Source organism: Eschrichtius robustus, chromosome 14 (genome assembly GCF_028021215.1).
Source record: "Eschrichtius robustus isolate mEscRob2 chromosome 14, mEscRob2.pri, whole genome shotgun sequence".
NCBI lineage: Eukaryota > Metazoa > Chordata > Mammalia > Artiodactyla > Eschrichtiidae > Eschrichtius > Eschrichtius robustus.
The window spans coordinates 82,952,154-82,959,199 of NC_090837.1; the positions used below are offsets into that span (position 1 = coordinate 82,952,154).

Sequence of the window (7,046 nt, forward strand, 5' to 3'; positions counted from 1 at the left end):
TATTGCAGGGGAACCAGCGGCGCTCCTCAAGGACCCACAGGCCCTGCCAGGCTTGCTCCTCGGAGCTTAAGCCCGGACCTGAGCGTAACAAACGAAAGAACCCAAACACGTCCCGCAAGTTCCCTCTCCTCCCGCAGGTGAAAAGCCCATGGCCTTCTCCACAGTGCTGCCTGCCCCACCAGCTGCGTCTCCCCATCCCCGAGGCAGCGAAGGCTCCCGGCACCGCCACCCAAATCCCACCCTTGCGGGCTCAGGAGCCCGAGGGCGCGGACAGCTGCTGCCACTGCATCCCTGTTCCCCGGAGTCCGCCGCCCCCGGGCGGCCAGGGGACCTGAGGGGCCCGCGGGGTGAGGCAGATCAGGGGTCCCGGCGCCGCGCCCCTCCTTACCTGGCGCTCGCTGGGCCCCGGCTGGGGCATCCGCCGGGTGCGCGCCTATTCGCGCGCTCGCTTGCGCACCTGCCCGCAGCCGCCGCCTGCCAGCCCGGCCCCAGCGCTGGCCGCAGCGCTAGCGCTTCATGGCGCACGGGGCTGGCCCGGGGCCCCGGGAAGCGTGTCCAGTTGGCGGCGACTCCTCCGGCTTTCGCAGCTCTCCAATGGCTCCTCGCCTTCCCCCGCCCCGCGTACGCGCCCCCTTCCTCTGCGGCAGCCCTTTTCCCCCCGCTCCGCGAGACCGACCAAACTGGTTTCTCCGCTCCCGGGTGGTGCCTCTAGTCTCCTACTGGCAGCCGCAGCTGGGGCTGGGGGCGGGCCCGGCCGTCGGCCCTCCTTCTGTTCCTCTCCTGGGCGGAGAGGAGCTGGACGGCGAGGCCCGGCACTGGCAGACGCGGCCCAGGTCGAGCCCCGTGCCCTGGTGCGCCCCGGCGGCAGGGGGGCACCCAGGCCGTGCCCCGAGCGCGTCCCCCGCCTCGCCTGGCCCGCTCTCGGGTCCCCGGACGCTCCCGCCTCCCTGGGGACGCGATTGCCACCCCGCCCCGCCAGCCCCGCGTCACTTCGCCGCCACCCTCGGCCAGCCTGACCGCCGCTTGAGGTCGGTGACCGCGCCAGCCCGGAAAGCTGGCGAGGCCGCGGCTCGCCCGCGGCTCGCCCGGGACCTGAGCTCCCTCGGTAAGGGGAGCTGTACCCTCTCGATGCCAAGTCACGTTCGGGGACCGGTCACCGAATGCGCGTCGCGGTTCGCCGCGCGGAGGGTGGGGGAAGAGACAGCGCCAAAAGACTTCGAGAAACTTATCCTGTAATTGCAGCAAGCAGGCTTTCGGCTGAAACCAAACGCCCTCACCTTTACGGGTTTGGAGTCAAAAGGAGCCAGGGCGCGGCGTGCGAGTGGTGCGGTGTAATTGGAACTTTTGGATTCAAGTGCCTGGTTGCTAGCTGGTGTCTGGGCGCTTTGAAGCACCCTCCCTTGCACCAGAAACGCTGTTCCGCAGAATTTTACTGCTCACTTGCTATGGAAAAGTCTCTGCGATAAGAATGGAGGAAAGTCAAAGATGAATCAAAGAGTTTGCTGAAAATGTAGTAGGGGAGATAGGACTGAGACAAATAGCAAGTTATCTGCAGATCAGAGAGGTCAAGAGTTCAGACTCCAAACTGGGGGCTTAAGGAAGACTTCATTGAAGAGGCCATGCTTGAGGTGGAACTCAAAGATCCACACTTTCGGGGATCCGGGTTGCATGAGGAGGATATTCAAAGAGTGGTCCACCAATTTGATCTTCAGTATATGAAAGATTCAACCGATATTGTTAAACACTAGACTGCCTTGGGTTTCTTTTTCATTAGATACCCTTGGTCTTTGAATAGGTGGTGCTGGTCAGTCATTTAATCTCTCTGGGCCTCAGTTTCCTCATCCATAAAATGAGTCTGGACCAGATGATCTCAAATAGTTCCTTCCAGTGCTTATTTTCTGAGCCCAACAACAGAGCAAATGTCCAGAAGCCAGAAAACACAGGGCCTGTTTAGTGACAATGGGATAGACCAGATGGCTGGCAGTGCATCGGTAAACAAGAATAGTGAGGGAATTGGGGCCTGGAAACAGGTCCCAATTGAAGGCAGGCTACAGCGTTGGGGGCTTGCTTTTGGCAGCACCTGCAAACGATTCAAAGTTCATGACCACAGCAGGGACATGATCAGGTTGTGTTTTAGGGAAAGTAAAGGGGAGAGTTTGGAAAAAGGATAAGACTGAAGATTGGGATACCACTTGGTACAGTAGCATAAGGTGGGCCTGAAGGAGTTGCCGGTGGAAGTGAAAAGGAGGAGGAGCTTCCAGGGACACCACGGAGGAGAAATGGCCAGGGCACAGAGTGGCCAGAACCTGCAGCTGACCGGCAGATGGAAGCATGGAAGATGAGCCAAGTTCTCCAGACTGGGTGACGGTATTAGTAGGAACAAGAGAGTTGGAGGGGAGAGAGGCTGCTGAGAAGGGCAAATGCCAGTAAACCTAGGAATCAAGTGATGACTCCAGACTAAAGGAGGGATCCCTGCCTCCTTGCAGACATCCCAGCAAGGCTCAATCTGTCCAAGAAAACATTGCATAGAAGAGAAACTATACTAAAACACATCCAATCCACGCCCATGCCCAGATCTGATAAATACCATTCCCACGGCTGCATTTAACATCCCTGTGTAGACACTGAAGATTACAAGCTAGGTTGCTTCTCTTACAGACCATGAGGGGGAGGGGGAGGGGGTAGATGGGGATGGGGAGGTGTGGACAGTGAGACATGATGGGTGTTGTTTGAAAGATTTATTCATTTAACGAATGTTTGTTGAGTGCCTGCTATGTGCTAGGCACTGTTCTAGTGACTTGGATACATCAGTGAACCAATCAGGCAAATTGTATCTTAAAAGGCAACAAATGCTTTGAAAAAATAGGACAGAACTGGCTGGGAGGGCGCCACTGAGGAAGCCTTCTAGGGCGCTGTAAAAGTTCTGTATCTCGAACTGGGTGGTGGTTATACTAGTGTATACACACATAAAAGTTAATCAATCTGTGCACTTGAGATTTGCACACTAAAAAATTAAATAATAAAAAAGAGCAAAACCAGACACCATAAAACTTGAAGAAAACATAGAACACTCTTTGACATAAATTGTGGCAATATTTTTTTGATCTGTCTACCAAGACAAAGGAAACAAAAGGAAAAATAAACAAATGGGACCTAATTAAATGTAAAAGGTTTTGCACAGCAAAAGGAAACCATCGACAAAACGAAAAGGCAACCCACTGAATGGGAGAAAATGTTTGCAAATGATATGACCAAAAAGGGGTTAATATGCAAAATATATAAAGAGCTCATACAACTCAAGATGAAAAAAACAAACAACGTGATGAAAAAATGGGCAGAAGACCTGAATAAACATTTTTCCAAAGAAGACATACAGATGGCTAACAGACACAAGAAAAGATACTCAACATCACTAATCATCAGGGAAATGCAAATTAAAACCGCAATGAGATATCACCTCACACCTGTCAGATGGGCTGTCATCAAAAGACCACAGATAACAAATGTTGGCAAGGATGTGAAGAAAAGGGACACTTGTACACTGTTCGTGGAAATGTAAATGGGTGCAGGTCCTATGGAAAACAGTATGGAGTTTCCTCAAAAAACTAAAAATAGAACTGCCATACGACCCAGCAACTCCAGTCCTGGGTATTTACCTGAAAAAAAAAAAAAACTAATTTAAAAAGATACATGCACCCCAATGTTCATAGCAGCATTATTTATAATAGCCAAGGTATGGAAGCAACCTAAGTGTCCATCAACAGATGACTAAAGGAGAAATGGTATACATATAAATAAATAAATAAATATGCACACACACACACACACACACACACACACAATGGAATACTACTCAACCATAAAAAAGAGTGAAATCCTACCATTTGCAACAACTTGGATGGACCTAGAGGGTATTATGCTAAACTAAATAAGTCAGACAAAGACAAATATTGTATGTTATCACTTATATGTGGAATCCAAAAAATAAAACAAAGGAATTAATACAACAAACAGAAACCGACTCACAGATATAGAAAACAAACTAGTGGAGAAGGAAGGGGGGAAGGGCAAGATAAGAGAAGGTGATTAAGAGGTACAAACTAGTACATATAAAATAAGCTATAAGGATATATGGTACAGCACAAGGGATATAGCCAACATTTCATAATAACTTTAAATGAAGTTTAATCTATAAAAATTTTGAATCACTATGTACACCTGAAACTAATATAATATTGTAAATCAACTATACTTCAATTAAAAAAAAAAAAAAAAAGGACATCACCTAGGGGAAAAAAGAGCAGGGTTAAGAAACTAGAAGTGGGAAAATGAGGTGCAATTTTAAATAATATGGTCAGGGTAGGCTTCATGAAAACTTATATTTGAAGAAACCTTGCAGGAAGGTAAAGGAGTTTCATCCTAGGTGAGAGAAATTCTTTGAAAACTCATCTTACCTGGAACCCACCAGAAACGGGCATGGTCAAACCTTGTCCTGTTGCGTTTCCCACATGTAAGTCTTTTGCATCTTCCCGGTTTTTGGGAATGAGACTCTCAGTGCATGTCAGCTGATGTTGCTGATAAAGGAAGTCATTCACCTGGAAGCCCTGACCCTTGACATCTCTGAAAGAACTGTGCCATATTTCAGGGTGCCTCATCAGGGCAATGACTGAAAGTGTCTCATGCATGCAACAGGGATTGATTTTGAAATGTGCCTTTCTTGAGTCATTTGAGTGATGGCTTCGTTGTCCAGGCGGCAGCCCTGATCCCACGAGCCTCAGCCATACTTGCTCAGCGTTCCAAGATGGGATTGAATAAGCGGTCTGGTTTTGTTTAGAAGCCACTCCCAATCAATAACCAACACCTTTACCTTGCAAGCTGCTGGGGGAAATTATTAAACAGTCATTTCTAAAAGAGGGTGGCAATGCTTTTCAGCTTTTGTAGCTCATCGTTTCCTCTGTTTCTTTCTTTCATTTTTTTTTCCCTTGGCAACATTCCTGTGCATTTCCATGATGTAGATAGGAAGGCTGGGGAGGTTGCCAAGAGAACTAGCTCAATTTTACTAAAAATTCTTTTCCTAGAATTTTTTTCTCCAAGAGCTGAGGGATAAAAGTTACGTTTAAAGGGAGGAGATACTGCCTGTATTCAGTTCTTTGCTAAGCTCTGTGGTCATTTAAGCTAAAGCATTTAATGCCAATGGAAAGGTATTCATGCCACACTAGGTGCCGTTGTAACCCGTGCTTGGCAGTCAAGATGAACTCAGCTGGAAGGCGCATTCTTCACAGCCAGTCTAGACCAGCTCCAGAATTTTAAACATGATAAGAAGGTACATCTTACGTGAGCCTGTCTTTGTAATAAGTGACACTAGAGGCTTCAAATAGTCTGTTTTAAATGGTGTTTAAAACAACAGATACAGATGATATATTCTGTTGTTCCTGCACAAATTTTCCAAATTCCTTCTGACTTATATGCTTTCCACCTCCTTTACTACTAAGTGACATTTTTTTCTGACCAACATTTTAAATTAGATTTGCAAAAGAAATGTTAAGCATCAGGTAACAAAATGTGTCTCAGTTAATTTGTTATTACCTGTGCTTCACATGCAAGAGATGTTAGGGGAGGTATTGTTCCTGGGCCTATTATTAAAATTCACTTGTCTTTCTTCCATATTCATGAGTTTGTATTAGGATTAGGCTACAATTTTTTCTTTTCTACAAGGCAGAGATTTTAATAACCTGTTATCTACATGGAATGTAATGATAATATGATTTATTAATATTTAGTATAATATATTAATAATATGACACATTAAATTTAATTCATATAATTAATTTAGACATTTAATCAATGCTTTTTTGTGGCTTAAGCATTTTTTTTAATTTTTAAATTAATTTTTATTGGCGTATAGTTAATTAACAATGTTGTGTAATCAACAATTTTTGAAAATACCTTGGGGTCATTGTTAGAATACGTAGCCATGTTTTTATGTGATTGTAAGAAGTTTGTATGTATTACCTTATGCTCTCTTTTCATCATTTACCATTGTGACATGAAAACACGTTTACCTTTCCAACTTCATCCCCCATCTTTGGAGACCTAAGCTCCCCCCATTCCAAGCTGCTTGCAATTCACTGAATTCTGAATAGCACTTGTTCCCTCTGCTTGAAATGTCCGCATCTGCCTGATCTCCAATTCCAAAGTGATTTCCTCTGGGAAAGCCTTGCCCCAATCTCCCCCAGAGAGTAGTACCCAAAGCATTTGCACCTAACGTCTAGAGAAGCCTTTATTCCATTGTATTTTAATCGTTGATCTGTCTCATTCCCCACTGTACTGTGAGCCCTTTGAGACCCCAAAACTGGGTCTTATTCTACTTGGTCTCTCTTGGTCTAGAATATTGTTCTAGTACCCCAAGTGCCTATTTGTTCTTGTAGAATGAATGAATGGTCTGCAGAGTCATATTCTCAATAGTTGTATGGTATTTTCTCCTGCTGATGATTTATCTAATCGTTTGCTGTCATTGAATACTTATGCATTTATCAGATTAGTTTCCAGAAATATCTGATCAATCACAACCCACCAACTATTTTAATGGCTTCTAAATATCTTACTTCTCTCTGGTTCCTATTTTTTAGTGGGTGTGATTTGTCTTTCTTTACTTCAGTCTAGAAATGGTGTGCCTCCCATACAAGAAAAGTTTTTGTTCTATTAGAAATAGGACATGAGTAAGTCTTTGATGCTGTTATTGGAAAATAGAAAGAATGGTATTCAAGATTTCCATAAAGTTATAGCAGCCTATGCTTTGTATAAGTACTTCCTTTTTTATTTTCCTAAACTGCCAGCCAGCATGAGTGGTTATTATTCCTCCAAATTAAAGAAAAGCAAATTAAATGCAAAAACAAAAACAAACAAATAAACAAAAAACAGTCTGGTATTGCACTGCATTGGCAGTGTTCACAAGGATATGGGCTTTCATACACGATTGGTGGGTGTGCAAATTATACAACTTCTTTGGAAGGAACTTCAGAAACACATATCAAAAATTTAAACAT

The 7,046-nt window shown here is 45.2% G+C and overlaps 1 protein-coding gene across 1 annotated transcript in view; it reads right to left on the bottom strand.

The window, feature by feature from the left end:
* ATP8B1 (ATPase phospholipid transporting 8B1) overlaps nt 1-457 on the bottom strand; it is a 108,213-nt gene extending 107,756 nt beyond the window's left edge. Inside the window, exon 1 of the mRNA XM_068562587.1 lies at nt 389-457. The gene's annotated coding sequence lies outside the window, so the exon portion shown is untranslated. The remainder of the gene's footprint in view (nt 1-388) is intronic.
* Nucleotides 458-7,046: the final 6,589 nt, after the last annotated feature.